The following is a 24,040-nucleotide window of genomic DNA, read 5'->3' as shown; positions in this document are numbered from 1 at the left end:
GGGCAAGCAAAGTTCTACATACTTTTACAGGAACTTGGTATTCTTGTGCAGATCTGCTGATCAGGCTTATTAAATATTACTGTCTGAAATTAACTCAGTAATTAAACTGTGAACATTTGTACTCTGAAACTATGACAAAAACGCTACCCCATTTTCTAATTCCTCTATGGAGATGAGTTATAATACAGAGGGGAAATGGAAGATAATGAAAAATAAAAGCCCACTCCTAGTAAAAAATATTTCAACAACTACTATGCACGGCTAATATACAGGTTAACAAAATAAATATGTAATATCCTGCTTTGATTTCTTCCTTAAAAATAGCTTCAAACCATTTTAACTGCTGGCCAGACATACACACAAAAAGACACTCATTGCCACTTTAATCCTGAGTACACCAGATTATTACAAGAAGTCTTTTGTGCATCAATTTTAGAACAGCTTGACTCTAGGGTAAATGGGAACCATCATAAATCGCATGCTGCTTTCAAAACCACTTTAATTTCTGTCAACGTTACTGTAACCACAGTCCTGAGCACATGCTGCTTTTTCCCCCCTCTTTTTTTTTTTGCCTACATTTGACAGTTGCATCTCCTACACTCCAATGGTGGCTTTGATCACTGAAACAAGACATGTCATGTTAGAGAAGGGAAAAATACAAACCCTCCATCTCAAGCTCTCCTTTCATTCACACCGACATACACTGTATCTATAGTTTGAGTGCTGTATATACATGTATGTATGCACATACAAACATACATGCGTGTACGTGCACATGTGTATATTCAAAGCACACAGATACGTAACATCCCAGGAGTGAGGTGAAAAAAGCAAGGGAGTAGTCCCAGTAACTGAAAATACACCACTTCATCGAATACGGGCTGATTGCTGTTCATCACTAACTGAGGTCAGTCCACTTGTTAACATGAACAGTTACCATTATGCATGTTAAATTTAGCCATGACTCTAAACGTGCTTGTTCATCGTAGCTGTTTAACTTATCTTCACGTCACAACCCAGATAAACGGACTTCAGCCCAATGAGGTCCTCAGTCATTTCGATTTTTAATTTTTGAATTAAGAGGTCATGAAACCCAAGCTCTGCTTTGCAAAATCCCTGCTGTAAAGGAGACATGCATTTGCACAGCACATGAAATAAGCAGCAAAAACTGGCTAAAAGTTGTTTTTTGGGGGCTCCCCCTTCCCTTTTACAGCTAGGGAATCAGCATAACTCTGCAAGTTCTCCTAACATTCGCTGACGAGAGAGGTGCAAACTGCAAGCACATGCACAACAAAAAGAGTTACAGAGGGAAAGGTGGATTTACACGTCTGTCTCCCTGCCGCAGGCGTTGTTTCACACGCAAACACACAGCTCCTACCCCCGCTCTCAAAGGTTACCTTTACATTGTGTGCAAACCTTACTTATTTCCGAGCAGAAGGTGGTGTCCAAAAAAGATCAGACCACCGTATGTCCGATTCAATCCCACTGCACTCTCCCTCCCTCCATACACACACTTTTTTTACACTAGCCCCTCTCATGTTTAGTGGAGGGAAGGAGGTGGCAAAAAGCATGTGGCCATCCCATTTCAACCCCCCAAACTCAAAGTTTAGCACAACCTCTTAGTCATTTTTTCCCCCAATCCACGCAGCACAGGGCTGATTTATTTATTTATTATCCTCCTCCTTTGCCTTGCCCGGCTGCATGTTTATTTGAAGACTGAAACACACCGGATAGCGAGCAGGGCTGCTTGTGTTACTGCACAATTTATTAATCAAATCAAACCAAAGTAAAAGCTAGAATGAAAACGAAAGGCTGCTGGAAACTTCTTACCATCTCTGCATGCTGGTTGTCAAGTGCACCCCCTGTCTCTCGATCTCCTCTCAGCGGCAGTGCCTGCACCCTTCCTTTTGCCTCTGGGCTCTCAGCGCCTCTCTCTTTCGCCCCCTCGCTCCGTCCGCCCCCCACCTCCCCCCCCACCCCTTCCCCCCGTGATTTGAACGAAAAGATAGAGATCTAAAAAACAAAAATACTCCTTCCCGCCGCCCCCCCCCCCAGCAGCAGCAGCGACAGTCTCTCTCTCTCTCTCTCTCTCTCTTCCCCCGCCCTCTCTGACTTTTCCAAAACTTCAGCCCCCAAAGTTCAGCCCGAGCAGCAGAAAGAAAAAGAGCTTTCAGCGGAGAGCTGGAAGTGATGGGAGGAGGGACCCAGGTTCGGGTCAGAGCCTCCACAGGTTGGTTTGTTGTTGTTGGGCTGTTTGGCTGGGGAAGGGGAAGGGGAGGCGGCGGGGGGAGGCTGCGAGCGGGTCTGAGGGGGCAGCGTTGCTTCCTTCTAACCTTACGCTCTCGGGCAAGGGCGGCAGAGAGGGAGGCAGAGGGAAAGGGAAAGAGTAGCCCGGGTGGGCGAAAAAGTAACCCCCCTCTGTCTCGTCCCTGTCCGTACCCCGTTACCCCCCCCCTCCCCCCCAACTTTCTGTGTCAGACGGGGGCTGCGGCAGAGGCCGTCCGCGCCCAGCTGTCAAAAACGCCCAGCGGCCGCCGCCAACTTTGTGGTGAGGGCGGCCGGTAGCGCGGCGCGGGGCTGGCCGCCCCTCTCTGCCTCCCTCTTCCCCCTCTCTCCTTCCCGCTCCTCTGCCCGGTTCCTCCTCGCAGCGGCTGCAGTCTCTCCCGCTGCTTCTCCTCTTCCCTATCAGCTCCAGGCGCCGCTGGAGCGAGCGAGCGAGCGAGAAGGCGGCAAGGAGAAAGGTGGAGGGAGGGCTGAGAGAAGGGAGAGACACGGCGGAAAATTAAGCGTAGCCCAGCGGAGGGGGTAAGGAGCCGGAGGGGGAGAGGGAAGAGCGTTAGAAGGGAAGCGAAAAGTTAGGCAGATGAAAAGTTTTCGCTTGTGGTGCCGGTTTCCCGCTTCCCACCCATTTCTCCATCAGCTCCCGGGCTCTGCTGCGGCGGCTGCTGCTCGATGTGGGATCTGAAGAAATGTTTGTAAAAGGGTGGTGTTGTGGTTTTTTTGTTGTTTTTTTTTTTTTTTTTTTTTTTGGGGGGGGGGGAAGGGAGGCGGGAGGAGGTGAGCCGTCACGGTTGTACGTTTGCAGGGAACAGACAAGAGTCACATCTGTGTGTGACACTGAGCCAAACCGAGCGAAACCCTGCCCCGGCGACGCCGGGGAAACACAGGCGCTGCGGCCCTCGGCGCGCAGGCACACAACGGCCGCCGCGCGCGTCCTGCGAGAGCGCGCGCGGGGGGGCGGGGAGGGCCGTTCCGCGCCCTCCCGCGGCCGCACACGCACCGCCCGCCTCAGGGCGCTGCCCGGCGGCGGGGAGGCGTTGCCGTTAGCGCTCGTTCGGGCCGGCGACCTCGCTGCCCGGCCAGCCCCTCGGCGGGAGAAAGGCTGCGGGCCGCCGGTCCCTTCTTGGCGCCTTCCCTGCGAAGCCTTTTCCTTACCCCCGTTCGCAGCCGATGTGAAGCGTTCTCCCACACGTCTCCCGCGCACGGCGCTGAGCGGGTGGCAGGTATCTAATGCGTCGCATGGGTTGTATAACAAAGGGAAGGTGATAGAAGGCTATCGTGCTTTATCTGCAAGAACCGATTGCCGAGCTTATCCGACCATCCCTCGTGTCCTGCCAGTGAAGACGCTGAGGGCCACTAGTGCTACCAGAATTGCCTCCTGTCCCCAGGCCCTGTATGAATACAATGTGAGGACTGAATCTTTAAAAAGTGAACATTAGGAGAACTTCTCAGGTGACATGAAATACAAGTGATAGGATGTTTTGCCTCCTGCGCTGTTTTGGCATGACTGGACGCTTTGATGACGCAGCAGGCACTTAGAATTGAGAAGAGACAGGTCAAGTGTATGCATTCAGTAGCTGCTTGGGACTGATTTTTCCTTGCCTCTGCTATGGCCTAAAACCACAGCAAACTCTTCATGTAATGAACAGCATGTCCCTGTGATTTACCAAGTTTCCACATGTTTTACCAGTTTTTGCCATCTTTTGTTAATTGTGCATTTCCCATGCCTGTCAAAAGATGGAAGGGTAAATGGTCTATACTAGTATCAAAACCAGGGTTTCACAAAAACCTGCTTGGATATATCTCAATGTTTTCTGCATTTCTGTGGAAATTTTATTCAGTTTTCTGGGTATTCATCAGATACCTTCAGTAGGAATAATAAGTATCAGCTTATGGAAAGGACTTGCAGTCCCAGACTTCATTGGGGTTAGTTTCAAACCTTGAGCTGTAGAGAGCATGTTTCAGGCCCAGACAATGATTCAAAAGGTTTTTGCATTTTTTAGGATTTTTCTTTCTTTTTTTTTTCTTTTTTTTTTTTCTTTTATTTTTGGTACAAGTACTATGACCAGCAAAGATTTCAAGTAATTTATGGTCATTCTAAAAAAAATCACAGTACTATTTAAGCCCTGATTTGATGTGTTTTCTGTCAAAGGGGAGAGATAAGAAAACCCTAGTTAATTACTTCAGAGTCCCATTTTATCATACAGAAAAACGCATTTGCCCTTTTGAACCAGTGAAGGGCCAAGAAGTTGTCAAAAAATTGTGTTCGCACAGCCCCCTAGTGGTTAAAGCCTTGACAAGTTCACATCCGTGTCTCATGAAGGAGGGAGGATCCAAGATAGCTTGATGCAGACTGAAAGACAAGTACTGCAATCCTAGCTCGCAAAAGACGTGGTCACCTGCTAGAATAAAGATATGCCATAACCATTACAGGCCTAATCTTTACTATGCAGTTTCACAGAAGCGAATCAAAGGCTATGAACAGGTACAGCTTCATGAAAGAAAAGACTTATACTAGGTAGACAGCCAATCAACTAAATTTAAAACCAGGTTTCCTTACTACTTTGCAAAAGTGAGATTTTTTTGAACTGGGGCTACACATTTGAACGACATATTCCTGTATGCACTAAACCAGTAGATTACAGTGATAATAAGGTATACCACAAACTAAAAATTTTTATTTAAGCTCTAACACATCAAAGAACCCAGTAAGTGTAACACAATCATTAATAGCTGCCACTTACTTTATTTTTAAAGATTTTAAGTAATTTTCAATGAAAACTAATAATGCCTTATGGAGGCATTCCTTTGTTATCTTGCTTGGTATTTAATTCAGCTTTTTTAAAACTTTTTTTCCTTCCACCTGTCAATAAGCCAGTGGCTTTTGTATTGACAGTATATTATAGTCTCTTGAAAGCTGCTGGGGAGGTAAAATAGCTGGAGGCAAGTTGGCTGTTGGGAGTTCTGATTCTTGGGTTGACAGTATGGGATTACAGGATAAACATTGTGGAATAAGACATTCCTGCTCAGAGGATCAGGAAAATAGCTAACTGGTGACATTTGAATGTACATTATCATTAGACGTCAGACTAAATAACCTCCAAACTTTTCTGAAACTTCGCATCTTTCAGACTCAACCTTCAGTCACATACACAATAGTGTTTTAAATTTGCATTGAGTTCTTACTTTCAAATCTACCTATGTGGTATATTCTGAGATAATCTTAAGAAGATGGGGCCCTTATTAAAATACTGTACCATCCACCAGCACAGTGACATTTGTTTCTTTATATTGCTGCAGTGACTGTGATGACAGCACACATTATAGATATTGCAGGAAATGGCAAGATATCTTTACTTGTAGTTCAATGAAAACCTCAAAAGACAATACACAGACTCAAGCTGTGACACAGGACAGTCTTATGACTTCTCAAAGTGTGTAATTATCTTAAATTTTGGAGATTGTATGTAAGGTTTCAGAGAGTAGGAGCAAAGCCTAAATGTTTCCTTGCTTTTTGTTAGTGAAGAGAGCAGTGTCTCTAATGGTTTCAGCCACATCAACAGGAATATCTGTCCTGTACAGCAAATACCTTCTCACTGTAGTTTTCCCTTCAAAACCAGCTATAACCACCATAAAGAATTAGTAGTACTCAATGCTCTGAGATTAATTAGCATGAACAAAGTTAGATTTCTTCAATTTCTTGTTAATTTTCCAGATTGGAGCACTGAGATGTTGTGAGTTTGAGATAGAGTCTGAGTAGGAACTGCAGCTTGAGAGGAATGGAAGTATAAAACATCTACATTGTGATGTCTCCAGAGTGTGGTGTTTCTCAGCTGTCTCGGTGTTCCTTCTCATGGAAGGAATTTGTGGTTCCCTTGATCTTCTGCCCACTTAGAAAACCTGGAGGTGCAGTCCAGAGGATGTGCCCTTCCAACAGAGCAGAGGTGGGACATAAAGCACCAGTGGCCTGTAAGGAGCTATAGCAATATATCAGACTGAAATCCTCCATATTTTGATGGGTGACAAGGTGAGAAAGAACACTTGTAGAGTGTAATTATAATTGAATGTAAATGAAAAACCAGTTTACCAGTATAAAGAATCTCCAACAGAGAAATGATACCCAGTCCTGAATATAAAACCTATTTTCTGTGGTCCACAACTAGTAAAGGGGAAAAAAATCCAGTTCAGCATAAAAAAAAAAGATCAACATTTTAGATTAATACAGTTATGAATTCCTAATCTGGTTATTCATTTTATTCAGAAATACAGCTGTAGCATCCATATGCATACTGAACATCCATATTAAGTTCCTATGCTGCATATTACTCTACAATTGTTAGGATGGTTTATATCATGACTTACACAAAAGGTAGGCTCCTACTTCCTGTTAGGTTTCTTTTTTAGTTTTTTTCATTGTTTTTTTTTTCTTTTTTCCCTCTTTTAAATGTTTTAATTTTAGTTTTATGCTAGTTAATCTGTCGGATTCTGACATTTTGGGAGAACTACAACCATTTTCAAGAATCCAATTAGGAAAGAGTATCTGTACATTCATTGTAAAAAGGGGTCTAATGCTTTCCCTGGCAAACTATAATTTCCTGGTGTTTTAGAGTAATAGTTTGAAATTTGACCTGAGGTAGGCAGGGTGTCAAGGATACTACTTCTGAAGGAGTTCATATAAACTTCGCTGTGGACCACAGGGATCTGAGCCAAGACGTGAAAAACTAGTGACCAACTGTAAACATTTTGTTTAAAGTGAGTTGCCCAGGGTTACACAGGGGCTCAGAGACGGGTAGAATCTGGTTTCCCAGGATGGGATTTAACTGCTTCATCTGTTTTAACTGTTGGTCTAACTTTCCTGTCTCATTCATCACACACCTTAAAACTTCAGTAGTAGATTAAGCAGGAGTCTTAAGAAAGAAGCTTCGTTCATTATACAGACACTCATTTTTGTTTAGAGAATATCACCCATTCTGTGTACTTGATACAGACATGTCTTATAGGGAGAAAACCTTACATGATCACACAGTTTCAGACACCACGTGCTCATCACATGAAAGGGCTGAATTAATGTTGTGTGGACACTCATAATGATAACATTTCTTAACTTCTGAATATGTAAGTTTCTAACCCCTGTTAACCAACTGACAAAATTCGTTATAAAGTTCATGAATGTATGTCAAATAATAACACAGATACTTTAGTGTTATGAGTCAAAAAGCATTTTTTTCATTCAGGAAGTGAATTTAAGAGCAGCTAATTATGTTTCCTTTGCCTCTCATACTAAAATACTGAAGGTGATTTGAAGTCTGTCCAGCACTTAAGTATTGCTAGATCCTCCCAGTCATAATGGTGTTTTCTGGAGATGAAAAAAGGTTGTAACAAGCATATCCATCTTTTTTCTTTTTGGACCATATCCTCTCTACCCAATCTTTCCTAACATTCTTTTAGAGGTTGCTATCACACAGTTTGATTTATCCTAAACTTTCCCAAAGGCATTAGCAGATGTTCTTAAAGACAAACGTGCTTGCAGTACTTTATGAGCTCAGCTGAAAGAATATATATTAAAAGCAATAGATACAGATGTTACTTTGTAGTTCTGTAACAGCTTTTGTAAGGGACATTAGAAGTTTTTAAACATGAGCAAAGAAACAAAACTGTTCAACCTACTTTAGAGATGAAGAAATAAGGTGCAGTAAGTTTCAGCAACGTAAAGTAGTAAAGAAAGTTAAAATACATGTTTTGGATCTATTTGCTAGTTCTATGGCCAACCTTTCAACAATAAGAATACACACATTTACATTTAAGAGCTCTCTAGATTGAAGTTTCTTCTTTCTCTGTTGTCACTTCCAATCTCTGTCCATCAAAATTGTTTTCTATAGCTTAGTAATTGCTAGTCAGAGACCACACATAGTGTTCTACATGCATTCTGGAATATGTCTCAGCTTATCTCATATAACACTTGAGGGTATTTTTCCCAAGTGAATCTCAATGTTTTCCAGTTCTCTTAGTGGTTTACCATTTGTTTTCCTTATATTCCTGCAGTCAAAAGTGATTGCCTTAGAGAGCTGGTTGTAATCATGATGGGAAAGTCTCTTTTTTCTTATCCAGTTTAACTGTTATAGTCTTGAACTTTAATTGTGGATGGGCTTTTACTTATTTTATCCTGGTATCTTACAATAAACATTTGTGCACTTAGCTTTCTTTTATAAATGAGTTTTAACAAATAGAATGTCCCATTCACACCTAACAGTCATGAGTGGCTCAGTATCTTAAAAGCAACATTTGGTTATTTGAAAGATTACTGCTAAGATTTCCCTACTTCTAGCAGAACAATTTTTCTGCTGTTTCCACGTTGCTTAAATGGATGTGGCAACTTAAGCTGAATACAGGACAGAAAAGTAAAGCAGCCTTTAAATAATGTGGCATTTTAAAATTTCATTTATAATTGCTTCAGATATTAAACTACAATTTGATCTTCATGTCAAGAAAGAAAAGAAGGCAGAAAAATTGACTGCTTGATCCTCAACTTCTTTCCAAAGACCAACTTTTAGATTTCAACCTCTCAAAGCAGAGGATTCAGCTACTCTGATGGCAGATGCTTAATACATCTTGTTTGAACTTGAGCTCAGTTCTAAGCCTCACACCCAAAGATTTAGTTGGAATGACGGATACTGTCGTGCTCTTTAGTATAAATACTTCGTTGAGGACATCTGCTAGACTTTTATTCTGCATATTGTGGCCAGGTGCGACTGCAAGAGGAAGGTGTAGACTTTGCTATAGGCACTCCTTAAAATCTGCAAAACCTGGAGAAAGTAGGAAATGAAAATGTTGTCTACACAGACTGCTTTCCTTTTTTTACTTTTTCATCCATACACTTCTATCACTGGATTGTAAGCCAAATACTGTTTCATATTGACAGTACTACCCAAATAAAAGTCCGAATTTCCTTTTGGTCCTTTGGCTGTCCCACTTTCAGTTAGTTTGATTTCATATCCAAAGGGCTGGTATTGGACCTTAGACGAATCTCTCCAAGTTTGTGGATGTCCTAGTTGTATTATCTGAGTTAAAAATACAAAACTGACCCCACCTTTGTGTGTGTGTGTGTGTGTGTGTGTGCGTGCGTGCATGCGTGTGTGTGTGTGTGTGTATACACACAATGAATAAAAGGAGTTCATTCCATGTCTGTATAGATGGACAAGGAGAACAAGGGAAATAATGAACTGCTGGCTAAGTGCTTTTTTTAAAAACCTCAAAATCTTTTAGAGTCAATCCAAAATTCAAATGTGGATCTGTCAGCATTGGTATCTTCTAGTTTGTGACTTTGCATTATGCAGGGCGGGAGAGTCTTTTATTATATTTGATTTTAAGGATAAAAAAATGTGACTTTCTACTGTGAAAGGGAATTTACAGGTATGCTTAGAGAGACGTTCTCTAATCCACCCTACCAGTACTGTCACGGAATACATCTCTCAGAGCCGAGTTAGATGTGAGGACAAGGCAATGGCTCTAAGGAAGAGACAAAAGAAGTTACCATTTGAAGAACTGCAAGAAGTTCTTCTTTGTGAAATACTCTCCCAGAAGGACACACTATTCTTAGATTATGACATTGAGTCTGTAGCAGCTGAGAGTCTCTTTATAAAATTATGCTGTGTATGGTGAGCATTTTAATTTGACCCTCTATTTCTGATTTCTTGATGCATCTAAAAACTTCCATATGCATGTATCCTCTGCCACATGACTTCTGCCAACGAATACACCGTGTACAAGCAAAAGACTTACTTACGTTTGATACACATAAGTAAAAAAAGTTGGTAACACTGATTGCCTTTGTGACCTAGACACCATAATTTTAATGTTCTAGCACTCAGAAGCATCAAAACAATTATGATAGTTAGTGCAAAAACCCCCCACAGAATCTAACACCCCACACTCACCCCTGCATCTTGCTCTGAAAAACAGCTCTAAAATCTGTCCCAGTCCAAGGTGGCAACATTGTTCTACAAATCACTGATGAGGTCAAGTTTCTTTTGCCTGACCTGTTAGTACCAAATAATGGATATTGCTCTGGTAGCAAACTAAATACATCACTACTAAAGAAGAAATGCCACAGGCTGTGAGATAAGAACAATAACAACTGTTACAAAATTAAGATCTCAGCAGCAGTTATTTGGCATCTTCAGTTTATATATAGCATATAAAATATTTGAACTTAAAATATCCCCTTTACCATTCCATAGTCTATAACTGCATAATCAACAGAATTAGCAGAATCTTCAGATACATATGCCTAGCAGCTACAGTCTTGTGGGTGTTGTTGGTGTGGAAAGTACATGAATCCAAGCTTTATTGTCAGTGCCTCCCATAACATTACTGCCATTTCCTGTTTCAGTCTTCACTAGGACAGGATAGGTTAAGGTTTCAATTCTCTCCTGTGTGTGCGCACACACCCCCCACACACACCCCCACTCCCACACGCACGCACAACGCCCGCCCCCCCCCCCCCCCCCCCCCCCCCCATTAAAGTTTAAAGAATGGTTGAAATACAGTCCAGGCCACATTTTTAAAAGGAAGCTGCATTCTTCTAACTCATTCCACATACTTCTCCTAAAAGACAAAAAGTACTTCCTTGTAACTTCTTCAGCTTCTTTGTATTCTTATTTCTTTACAGACCAAACACACACATACACATACAAAGGCACTGCTTAGTGCTTTGTAAGAGATGCTGCTAGAATTGAAATCATTACTTAAAAATGGGAGCTAAAATAAGTCCTATATATGAAAGGAAGGATGATCTTTAATTGCAGTGCCACATTTATGCAGAGGAAAGACACAGACATCCGGTCCTCTACGTATCGTTTTAGGAGGCATTTATTCAGGAAATCTGTTGTAGAAGCATACCAGTGGATACATTTTTCCAGACTCCAGAGGAAAATGCTATTCATAGGAGTGCAACTAGTACAGAATACCGCATTTTTTAACAGAGAGGCATCAAAACAAATACATAATGAGCTACTTCGAGCTCTCATAATACTTCAGTCTCTGTTTGCCTTATTCAAAACAATTTTACTCACCTCCAGACTTCAAAGCACTTTATGATTTTATTTTAAAGGCTGGGCCAATAATTTAGGTTCTAAACCTAATCACCAGCACCAGGAAAAAGAAATCCATCACTATAAAGCAGCGACAAACAGAAATCTGTTACTTCATTTTAAACTGGATCTCTGTAGTGTGTATGTCACCTTGAAATTATAGAATTGCAGAGTTTTGGACTGGATGAAATCTCAGGATTTCTAACTGTTTTGAGACAAGATTAGTATGTGTAGAACATCTCTAAGACATGTTGGTCCAGAATTTTCTAAAACATCCCACTATATCCCCCATATGTGGCCTACTGCAGTACTTCACCCCTTTAATGTTGGATTTTCCTGATAGGTAAACAAAATATTTTTGCCTATAAATAAACTGATTCCTATCCTAGAGAAACTTCATAGCGGACTTGAATGCTGGAAGGCCTTTCCTACATTCTTTTCAGACTCCTACCTCCCCCATAGACCAAACAATGTCTTTTCCTTCAAACATCCCTCATAGGTTGTATTTCTGAAAATTATTAGCACTCTTGTTGCTTTTCCCTGAGTACTCCTTAACTTCTATAAATGTCAGCAAGTTCACTGGACTGATTTGCAAATAGTTCTTTAGCTGAAGCTTCACATGTTCCATAGACCATAGAATAATTACCTCCTGTATTTGATACATGGTGTTCTTGGTAATACAGCTCATAATGGCATTTTCCTTTCAATATCATATTGATCTAGCTGGTTTGCGTTCCATTCTAACTTGATCTCCCCATGTGTATTACTGTGATCCATAATTTTTAACTTTTACCTTATTCTGTCTTGTTCTTTACCAGTTACTTTTATACAATCCCTTCTTACCCACTTTCAGTTTATCAAAACCATATAAAATATGCTTTACTCTGTCACCAAAGTTGTTACTAAAATGATGACCAACCTTATAATTGGCAAAATTCCTCTGTTTCAATAAGCCATGCCATATGTTTCAAGACCCAGCTGAGCCAAGTAGTTGTGACTGTGCTGAGCCAGAGATTGCCAGCTCAGTTACAAAAACAGTAAACATGTTATGAAGTAGGACAGAAACCAAGCTAATAAAGGCTTTTACATGACTCTTGAAACCCATTGTAGATAGCCTGGTACCTCTGTGCAGAATTAGGTTGTATCCTGAAAAGCTTACCTGTTCAGGTTTAACTACAGCCTCACCAATAGAGCAGAGTGGAGTTGCATTGACAAACCAGTGAAGACTTGTGCATTCTTCTCTGAACACTACTTTCTAAGACCTATCCAGGATAACAGTTTTGGGGGATGCTGAGTTCTGGTTGGCTTCACATAGAACTGCACATTCACCTAACGTTAGTAGAAACACTTCAGTAAAAACAGGATCTCCCATAATGACATATTCTCAAGTCTGAAAAATTTATTTCACATTTCTTTGTATTTCTTGCACAGCCACCTTCTTTGTAAAATCATCCTAAGAACAGCAACCATTCAGCATTTTCCTGCTGAGGATCTTCAGAGATTCTTGGATGTAAGATGTTATATAGGCATGAACATAGCTGTCTCTTTGGGCAAGTATGCAAAAGCAGGGAATCAAATGGAAGTCTTGCAATGTCTTGCAGACCACTAACCACAGTAAAGATACTTGGCTGGCCCAGAACTAGCATGTGATACTTAAGTCATATCCAGACTGGGGGATTTCTTACGTCACTGTATTCTCAGGAAGCAATTTTTTTGGACTGAGGGCAGGATGATTGTTTTGTCTTCTTGTAAATCTTTGCAGATACTAGTTGTGATTACAGTATGAAATAAGAGCTCTCTCCAGTGTGATATTCTCTAAATGCATCTCATATCACAGCCAAAATCAGAAATTTCTGAATCTTACAGGACTGTCTGATCAGAGGAGAAAAGTATTTGTTTGCAGAAATGTGTTTATGTAAGCAGCAAGAATAAAGTCAAACAGCAGAATTAGACACCTTTCATATAAAGGCTGCCCAAAGATACGTAACACTTGCAAAGAAGCAAAGCTGACAGGAATATTAGAAGAAATTAATTTGTCTCATGTAGACAGTACTGGGCATCTGAACTTGACTTATAATTGTTCAATATTTAAAATTGGTTACAATATTCTTTATTAGTACAGAGCCTCAAGAATAAAAGCTTTCAAGCCATGCAGCAAACACAAACTAACTCCACACAAAGGAAAGTTTGGATTTGTTAATTAAATATGATAGGTAGGTCAAGAGTATTAAATAATTTCACCTTATGTTTTAATGCAGAACTCAGACACAGTTTAACAGGGAATGGGTATACTTCATCCCCTCTTGGTAATTTGTGTTGATGTTCATGTATCTTGTGAACTTCTCTCAATCATTTGTCATTAAAATCAGTTCTACTGGCAGTCGAGTTTCCATGCTGAGAGCTAGGAAGGAAAATAGTTATGATTAAAGAGACATACAGCTGCTATTACTGACCCTGACTGGTTTATTTTGGACACCCTGGATTACAAATTACATTTCTTTTTTCCCCACTTTTGGGTAAAAGCTTGGGTGTGTCCTTGAAAAAACAGATCACCAAAGAGGGTGGAGAATGCCCATTTGTTACCTGATTCTGTCTGCTGTTTAGGCAGTGAGTGTATTTGAACAACCAGCAGGATTGAAAATAATGTTGTTGTTATTGCTTAATACAAATAAATATATTTACTTTGATTTCCACAAACATGAGGCTCTTTTAGTGTAAGGGAACACAATCAAATTCAGACCAAGTCCTGTTCTATACTTTAAAAGAAATTACAGACTTTACATATTTTTATTATCTTATATTTCATGGTATATTAAAATAAATTCTGTCTTTTCCTTATTAACACTGATAGAAGGGCAAATAAATGGAAGTAGATCATATTCAAATTCTGTGGAAAGCATGAAGTGAACAAAAGTAACTGTTTTCAGTTCTCTTAGAGGGAGCTAGTAGTCCACCTCAGGAAGTATTTAACTACTTTTCCAACACTTGAGGGAAGTTTGTGTTGATATTATCTAATAATGCAGTTTATATATCCTCAGCAGATCATCTACATCTAAAAAGTATATTGATGTTTCATTATAAGCAAATAAAGAACACCTGTTGATACCAATCATTCAATCCTCAGTACTTAGTAACGCTTGACTCTGGAAAGTCTACCTGACTCAAGCACTTAGTTTCATCCTACATCAGAATATCTTCTGTGAGTACTCAGATTTGCTTCTATTTTGCCTTCAATACTGATCTAATACTTCCAAGTGACTTATTTAACTAAGTGCTCCCTCTCCTTCTAGTTCTGCCCTTTTCTCATGTTATTATTGGCTTCTGTTCTTCTAGTCACCGTGGATGGCTGTATTCACAAACTGTCCACTTCTTCCTTGGCTTTCCATGACAGACTGTATAATCTCCAAAGACTAGTAACATTCAGTACTTCTCTTTTAACCCTCAAGCCACTTATCTTTCACTGTCTCTCCTTCCATCCTGAGATAGAATTTTCTTCCATGAAATAAAAATAAGGAAAAAGATGGAGTATTTAGATGAAACAAAAATTGACATGGAAGTACGTAAATTACTACGCTAATTTTCCACATAAAGTAATTTATATAACATACGTTATATTAGTAAATATACTTCTTACTTTGGAGTGCTATTAGTAGTAGCAAGCATGTCTTTGGAATCAAAGATGCTGTCATCTTAACATGTATTGTAAATTTGTGTCAACAGAAGTATTTTTCAAGATTGCACTTATTTTTACGTATTAACAAAGATGCTATTTACAACCAGAGGTACCAGAGGTACATAACAAATCTGCAAATACTAGAAGCAGTTATGCTAGAAGAAGAATGTCTCAGGGAGCACCCCAGGGTTTCTTGGGAAAACTGGGTTCAATTTTGTTTTCCTTCTTAGTCTTTTTGTGTGACGGCAGCCAAGTTTCAGCCTTTTGTTGTTCAGTTCCTCCTGTATAAAATTGGTGTAATAGGAAGTTTCCAAATTACAGGATAGAGAGGTGTACACTCAGCTAAACCTATGAGATGAAAACAGTGGTCATTAAATACACTCCACTGGATTAGCAAAGCTTTTGAAATAAAGAAAAAAAATTCATCTGTACCAGGGATCAAGCTTTCTTGGGACTGCGGAATTCTGTGCAAATCTTACCAATTTCTGCTCAAAATACAAAGTGCATTTCCTGCCTTTGTTACATCTGATGTAAACAAACGTAAATCTTTAGATAGTTATAGAAGTATAGACAGGGTAAATTTTTATGTAGTTATAGAAATATTCCAAAACATGCCGATGTATGCTCTTCTGCTGCTAGGAAGAGGCTGAGGGGGCACCATAGATGATAGATACAAATTACATTGCTGAGACACTGCTGAGATACAGTTGTGAAAAGCATAATGAAAGAGCTCAATGTACAGAATCCATGTAATGGCTTGTAGCAAAGGCTGGCAAAGGGAGATTATGATTCAAGGCAACCTAATAACGTTTGTGAAGTTCCCTGTTAAATGAAAGGAAAAAACCTGAACATGTGGAAGAGATAAAGCAGAAGAGCTTGCATCTGAAATAAACAGAAATGGCCAACAGAGAAGTATACATACTCTCTGTCACTTATTCCTACCTTTCACTTTTTATGTCATTTTTGCAAGTAAAAAGTAGTATCTGATCACTCTGTTTCTAGTATAATAGATTAATCCTTTTACATGTTTTCTTTCTTGATTTGACACATATATTCAGCTGCCTTTCAAATCTCTTAGAATTTTTTAACAGTATTTCTTGTTTTCCACTGTAATCTAATTTCCTGCCTTCAAACACCTTTCTTCCGTTTGCTTCCGAGCCAATCTTTGATGCTTTTAAACTTAATTTTCATCTAGTTTTGTAAGTTAAAGAAAGATTTCCCTTAAGTTCTTAACACTGTCAAAAATTATACTAAATACAACATAGCTACTAGTGAAAAGCAATCCACTTATTTTACTTTGGAGAACTAGCATGCATAAAGCTACAAGTTGCATCATGTAAAATAAAAAGCTATGGTAATGTCACAAAATCTAAGATCTGATTTCATTTTCTTCCTTCCTTAAAAGAATGCTGCTAAAAACATTCACATGCAAATAGCAGATCACATGCCTTTCTAACATTTGGAATTAGAAGGGCTCCTGGTCGAGTTACTATCTGCTTTAGGTCTATTTACTTTTATATTACTTCAGAATATGACCAGCAATGAAAAGGCATCAACTCTTTGCAGCATCTGCAAGTTTTGTAATAAAACTCCTACACGATTACAGGACTTCCTTCCTTTCTTTATGAAAGCAAGTTATTCATACAGTACTCTTGAGAAAGCACCAACTATTTAGTGGAAAGTACCAATTCACCAAGGTGGGAGAAGAATTTGGATATAAAGGCATTTAGCCTCAGGGAGGGGAAAATCTGCAGGGCAACAGATTACAAGTGGTTAGAAAAAGAAGTATTGATAGAATCCTGCAAAGCTGAAGCAAATAAAGTGACAAATCTCAAAGGGGATGTAGAAAAGTGGCCTGCCAGGAAGATGGCAAGCATTGTAACATGGCAAGGATGGGCAGGAGTCACAGAGAAGACACCGAGGCGTTTAGTTAGCTGCTGGAAGAGACTAATACTGGCAGAAAAAAAATCATGTTAGGGCCATCTCTAGGGTCAGTGATTATTGAAAACAAATAATTAGACGAAAATACACATGGAAAAACATTTAGCCTGATAGAAAGCCTAGAAATTTTAGCCTGTTATTCAAAGAAACTGTTCACAGAAGTTATGTACTCACTAAATACTGGAGTGAAAAATAGCATAAAGAGACCAAAGAGCTGCCACAAACACAAATATTAAGTAATGCACTGGGCAGCATGGCAGAACAAGCTCAGGCCTGCAGAAATAAACTGAGAGCCAGAGAGGATTTGTCTTTAGAAGGAACCCTACATGCTAGGTATAGAAGCTCATAGGAATTGTTCTGTATTCTTTTGGACTGCCTACATAGGGCATGAGTTGAAAATACTCCTTATTTTTTGACAGGTCTTCCCATGTCTTCTCAGGTTGGAAAGTATTATGCTAATTATTGTTGATTATTTATTTACTAGAAACCTGTCAAATGTCAATGCAACAGTACAAGAGACAAAGCTGAAAGGACATAAATATCAGGCTTTTAGTACTCAAGATAGTGCTGATTCTAATTCCTATTGACTATTCAAGTCCTTGGTCTGAAAGTCTTGGTAAATCTCTGACCTGGTTAATCCTTTACTCCCCTTTCTTCCCCTGCCCTGAAAATACTGTTTTGCTTGTACACCTTCAGATTGATTGGTCTTTAGTCAGAGTAAGTGGTAAAAAAAAACCCCAGAAACAAGGGGGTTTCTCAGGTATTTGTTCAAGTTTTTCAGGGATTGGTGAAAGATGTTCTGACTGTGAACATCTGTAGCTGTGGCCAAGAGTTCAAATACTCTACAGTTGCTGTATCCATCGTATCTTTCCACACGTTTCAGCAACATTGCACTCATTTTTGGTTCCAGAACTTAAAGTATATCAGTATAGAAGAGCAGATTCTTCACTTTTGGTGAGAACAAGTGAGTTTAGTGAGAATCTCACTAACCTTTTATGGGGCAAAGTAATATTCAGTCACCTTAAGTGGGAGAAGACAAGGAAAACAATGGTGATAACAGAAAAAGCATGTTTGGCAGAAGTATGCACCATTGACATAGGGCCAACTGCAAAAATACATACTTGTGCTTATGAAAAAAAGGCTGGACAGTAAAATGTGTTTTGTTCCAGTGATTTGTTTTCTGTTTCCTCTTGATACTGACTAGGAAAGGGGAATAAAGAGAGCCAGACAATCTCTTTCCACTGGAAAGAATGGAAGATAAGAAAGGGACATCTTTGGATATAAGTGCAAGATCACATAGCTTAATGGGCCCCAAAGGAGCAGATATTTCTACAGGGGGTGGGGGGTGGAGGGGTGGGGAAAGAAGCTCCTTAGAGATCCCAATGACAAATTTACCCTCATTTTAGAAGCTTCTATTTCTCACTTCAAAAATTAACAAATGGAGTGGTAACAGAGGCTCCTGAGGGAGGTAAGTAAACTGAGACCCCCAATGAGCAGTATCCATAGCATTTGGGGAGAAGTAAAGATCATCCAATTCCATGTGCCAAAGTGTTTATAGCTTACATCCCAAGTTTCTCCTCTGTGCTCTGCTGAGGCTTTTGTCAAATCCCTACATACATTAGAAATACTAACCACACTGTACTTTCTTGACAGACTGCATATCAGTGGAGAATACAAATTCAGCCTAGGTACTAAGTTTTTCTATTGCATAAAACAGTCATATACAAGGATGACCAGTAGCGATTAAGTTATGGCACTACACAGAAGTTCCTCCATGTGAATTGAATTAATTGATTTATTAGTAGCAAAATAGCCAGGTGGGTCAGGCTAATTAAGACTATGATTGCTAATTGCCAGCACTGGGGACAGTATGAGTGGTTGCACAGGCAATAGATGCAAGACACAGTCTGTAACAGCTCTATAAACTGCTAGATAGTTAAGACTGGGGAAAAAAATAAGAGAAGACATTGTTGAGGATGGGAGTGTAAGTCATTGCAGGCTCCATTCAGATGAGAGAAGTAGTTCTCTATAGAGAACTTCTGTCATTCTTCAGTGGTCTAATCCAGTGGTCTGCAAAGTGGGGTGTGCACACAGTAATCCACTGAGATGCAGGAAGAATGTATTTTTTGTACCATTAATAAATACATTTATAAAAGTAAAGTATTTAATTTGTCTTTATCTCATCCTTTTGTAATTCCTCTTTTCTAAATATGATCTATGTATACATTAGTATAGTTAGTACATGTATATAATTTATAAATCGTTTGGAGACATGTTTGGAGTCTGCTGGTCTAGTTTAAGGTTCAGAATAGCTTTCCTTCAGTTTCCCAGTTTTCTGTATATTGGAGTCTCTCTGGTATGCTGGATATATCAGATAGTTTGGCTGCCAGGTTTAGGTGTTTCAAAGAAAAGAAGTTATACAATGTGGTTGTTAGTGTTTGTAAAACTTAAAAGGTTAAACTTGACGTTCACATGCATTTAAAACTGAATGTCTATAATGCTTCATAAACCATACAATACAACTGTAGAGCCAAATGGGACCAAATGATTGTTGTTTTCAGATTGACTAAACTATGGAGAAAGTGCTGGCTGGAAATGTATGATCTAAATCTGGAAAATATATTTAATAAGTATATATGACCATAGGTGTATTAAGCCTAAAAATATCCAGATACTGTGCATGTTGTAGAAGGATGAGGGTTTTAAAACTTAGATTCTGTAGATTAAATGAAAAAAAACCATGACATTTTTGTCTCTGGAAATGCTATGGAAGAGTTTTAAAGCAATATCAACATTGAGATTTTTTAAGTATTTCTTATTCTGTACCTATCCAATTTCTGTTAAATTAATGTCAGAAAAGATATGTGTTTTTTTTATACTGAATATTAGTTTCCCATACTTCTTTGTTTAGCAAGTACTACATAGTTCTGGATGTTCCTGTTCTCAATATCCCTTTCTTTTTTCTCACTAGTAAATGAACCAGACGTTTTACTGCATTAAACAAGATTCTTCTTCCTTACCATTTGCCTTCCAAAGCTGATAACCTCCTCGCATGCCGTCACAGGTGCTTTAGAGTGAACCAGTTTCTAAAACTTACTCTGTGTTGATAGCAACAGTCAGAAAAGGGGTATTATCTTCTCTTCTCTATTCTCCATAGCTTGACTGAAGGACTATAAAAATTAAGGTTTCAAATAAATATTTTGGCTTCTTCTAAAAGAAACTTCTGCATCTGTGATTTTTTTCTTTTACTGTAGCTTAACAAGCAAAAGTGAAATGTCACGTTGTATTAAAGAAATTCTGAATAATAGTGAATTATAATGAATAAAAATACTTGCAGCATTGCTTACCCAAACACGACTCAGTCACAATCACAGATCATTTTATTTTGTCATTTTTTGCAAGATACGTGGCAGGCTTGTGGGAGGAATGTTTATTACCCATACTAGTTATGTTGGTTTAGTTGGGTTTTTTCTAATTCACTTGTTTCAGTTCACTTAGTGGGTATTGGATCTTTTCTCTGTAGTGCCACCACCTGATTTAATTTTCTCAGTGTGAGAAATTCTGATCCTGAAGTAGCTGCTGGGATGAGAATTTCCCCAGTAGACTTTTTCTGATTCTTTATATTTTAACATCATGTGCTTTTCCTAATGAATTACAGTAATTTACTTATAGCATCATTATTTGGTAAATAATAAACATTTTAAGGATTATTTATTTTCAGAGAGATTAACAGTATATGACAATTCTCTCTCCCTTAGCTTCAGTCAGATCTTAATTCTCCTGAGCATAAAATTTTAGGCAACTTTTTCAATGAGGTGCCTGTGGGAATTTTAAGTGCATTATTTCACTAAATTAAATTTATTACCTATTTGTATACCCTTTCTATGTCAAAACATTAGTTTTAATCTAGTTTGTGGATCTTGTTTTAATAGATTGCTGCCAAAGGATTTATGTACAGTCTTTCCTGAGATCTCCCCACATGTCATTATGTTCATGTTTCTATGCTGCCACATAAGTTGTCAAAGATGCTACATTTTTTTCCTTTTCTTCCTGACACATCCCTGGCATTTGTTTCTAGTTCTGTTTTTTAAAATGTTTGAAATTAGATGAATTAGATGTCTTCTTAAAGGTATTTTAGTGTTCATTCCTCACTTGATTGATATTATGCAGTAGTTTTTACACCGTCTGTACCAAAAATAGAAAAAATATAAATGTCACTTTGTGACCTCATGTTGAGAGCTTGTGGCTTTCTTTTGACTTGTTCCTTTAGAAATATTTTAGTTAGCTGTTTAGGAATTAGATACTTTTGCTTCAATTAGGGACACATTGACAGTAATATCCTTGCTTTGTAGCTTAGAAATATTCATAGTCTGTAGCCTGAACTGTCTGCTGTTAAACTGAGAGAGTATTGTATGCTTTAGATGCTGTATAGGCATGATGTGCACAGCCTTGAGATATATACACCTATATAAGCTCCAGATTGTGCAAAATGCTAAAATCAGCATTCTTACTAGCTTTGGTCTTACACAACTTTGCTCAAATAGTATGGGCAACACATTCCGTTTTACTGTTCTTGCAAGAATACATTTTGAGTTGCAAAACAATATGGCAAGCAGAACATCCACCTTCTGGATCAGCTGTCTAACTGTGTGCATGCAGTTCACCTTGTGAGGTCTTACAGTGCTGACCTATGACCTGACACCAAATTTATTTGAAGCTTTTTTATATCTCTGTCTTTCAGCTGTGGCACTCCTCAAAAATGGAAATCAGTGCTGTCTATGGAGGGTCAAGATGTATCACATACTTAGGTTTAGATCAGAGCTCAAACCTCAGTGGTTGCCTTTGGCTTAAGCTGATTAACTGAGTTCTGCCATTGATATCTGTGAAATGTCCTGGCAGACCCATCTGAAAGGTGTGATTTAAGTACAATGTGTATTGTATATACAAGTTAACCGTATCTTTGTAGAGACAAATGTATTGGGTTTTAATTGTTATTTTTAATGGATCAGATTAAAATATTGTTCTGTTCTATTTGATCTCTGTCCCCTGGTGGGCTTTCTTTTTTTGTGTCTTTCCAACAGTGTGACAGTTTCCTCTTTAGACTTTTAATTATGTCTCTGAGGACCTCCTGTATTAGCGATGGTGGTGGCAGTTTACCTTCTGAGAGCTAACCCAGCTAGTTGCTGCTGGGCTTAGCAAGTTTTACAAAGATGGTGCTTTTATATTTTTAAACTCCAATAGAGTTTGGGGTTTATTTGAATAATTAGATGGCTGAAATGGCCAAACTGTTCTTATATCTGGCTACAGAATAAAATATCACGCTTATGATTGTGTTACCATGGTCTATTCAGGTAATGGATCAGAGCTGAACGTGGCAATTCAGGACAGTTACTTCACAACAAAACTGCTAACGGCATTGTCGTCATGCGGTAATCTGTTTTTTGAGCCTCTGCGATAGTACTGGAACGGCTTTTAAAATCAGACACTTTAGATATTTCTTTCCTCCTCTTTAGGATTATTAAAAATAATACTGCATTAACTACACTGTATCTTCCTGCTTTCCATTCATTCTATCACTCTTTTTTATTGCATCTCTAGATGTCTTTCCTTGCTACTGTAAGAAAAAAAGTACAAGTTGTGCGTCTTCCTTTTCATTCAAAAATGCTTCCCAAAAACATATTTCCCCCTAAAGTCTAGACAGAAAAAGTCAGACATTCCTCAGCCCTGCCACACAGCATAATTGTAAGAGGATTATAGCAAAGGTGGTATTAATTATGCAACATCAAAAAAATCAGAATTAAATATAGAACCTAATAAGATAGCCTTAAGAACCTACGAGTAACTCTATTGTCTCACTATCAAAATATGTCCTTAATTTCTTACTTTCCCAGTTCCTCTTATGTCCCCATCATAATCAGAGCATCAGGTCTAATACAGGATAGTTTTTAAGGAATTTGAGGCTGGTACTGGCTTTTCAAGGTTGTCATGAAAAAGCATACTGTATACATGTATAAACACAGACTTAGTGAAGGTGCTTTCATTTATAAATTGCATCAGGAACGAACTTTTTAAAAAAAGGTTCAGTCTGAACTGTGAAAAGAAGGGTAGTCCAACCCAAGACAAACAGTTACTGCGCCCATATACTTGCGGTGAAAGAGAAGACCCCCCTCTTCTGGCATGAGCTGGAGTAGCTCTCCACAGAAGACGATAAAATATGTTAAAAACCATGTTTTGATCACAAATAGGAATACTCCTAGGATTAATATTTGTATAACAAATATTTCTTCCTCCATCATGTCCTCTGAAGTTTTCTCATGCCACGCTTGCACACAAAACTTAGTCCTCTACACCACCTCTCTGAATGTGCACTGAGTGTTCTAGCTGCTTTACTAGAGACTGAACACTCACTGTGTCACAGTCAGATTCTTTTTGTGTAATTGTTTTCTGGTTCATTACAAAATGTATGAAGAACTCGCTACTCCAAGCACCAAGTGGACTGAGCACCAATATTAAAAATACGACCTGCAGTCTTGATAACTGTAGAAGCAAAAGCCTTTTGACACACAAATTCTCTTTGTTCAGGCAATGTTATTTGCTGCCTTCTTCCCTGAAGGTGACCAGCAGTTTCAGCTGGTGAGAGAAGACTGTTGCTAAAGAAGTTCAGAAATCCTTTTCCATCCAGCATTTCAATTGTTCCTGTAAATACAAGGTTTTCTCTATGATAAATATGGCAGTGAGAATTCTGTCCGAATCAGACTTCAAAACAGAAAACTGTATGTGTATTTATCTATTTTCCTGCCAGAAATAAAGAAGCAGCATGTATAATGTTTCCTTTTGTTTGTTTTTAAATTTTGCATTACCTTTTTTTTTTACCAGCCTTTACAGTTCATGAGTTAATGTTAGGTAGATGGAATTCTTCTATGAGATCATATATTTCACTCTGTAAATGAAAGATAGACTAGCTTTACCCATACCCTAACAGTTAAGAAAAAAATAAAGCAGTGAAACATATTCACATTCCTCCTGCCGTGCCGAAGGAGCAGCTGTTTTGCTTTGG

The 24,040-nt window shown here is 38.9% G+C and overlaps 1 long non-coding RNA gene across 1 annotated transcript in view; it reads left to right on the top strand.

The window, feature by feature from the left end:
* Positions 1 to 2,112: 2,112 nt before the first annotated feature.
* LOC130142891 (uncharacterized) overlaps positions 2,113 to 24,040 on the top strand; it is a 35,144-nt gene continuing 13,216 nt past the window's right edge. The window contains exon 1 of the long non-coding RNA XR_008819561.1: positions 2,113 to 2,230. This is a non-coding gene — a long non-coding RNA (uncharacterized LOC130142891). The remainder of the gene's footprint in view (positions 2,231 to 24,040) is intronic.

Source organism: Falco biarmicus, chromosome Z, assembly GCF_023638135.1.
Source record: "Falco biarmicus isolate bFalBia1 chromosome Z, bFalBia1.pri, whole genome shotgun sequence".
In the NCBI taxonomy this organism is placed as follows: Eukaryota; Metazoa; Chordata; class Aves; order Falconiformes; family Falconidae; genus Falco; species Falco biarmicus.
Note: the sequence above shows the minus strand (reverse complement) of the source record. Positions and strands in the feature narration are given on the sequence as shown.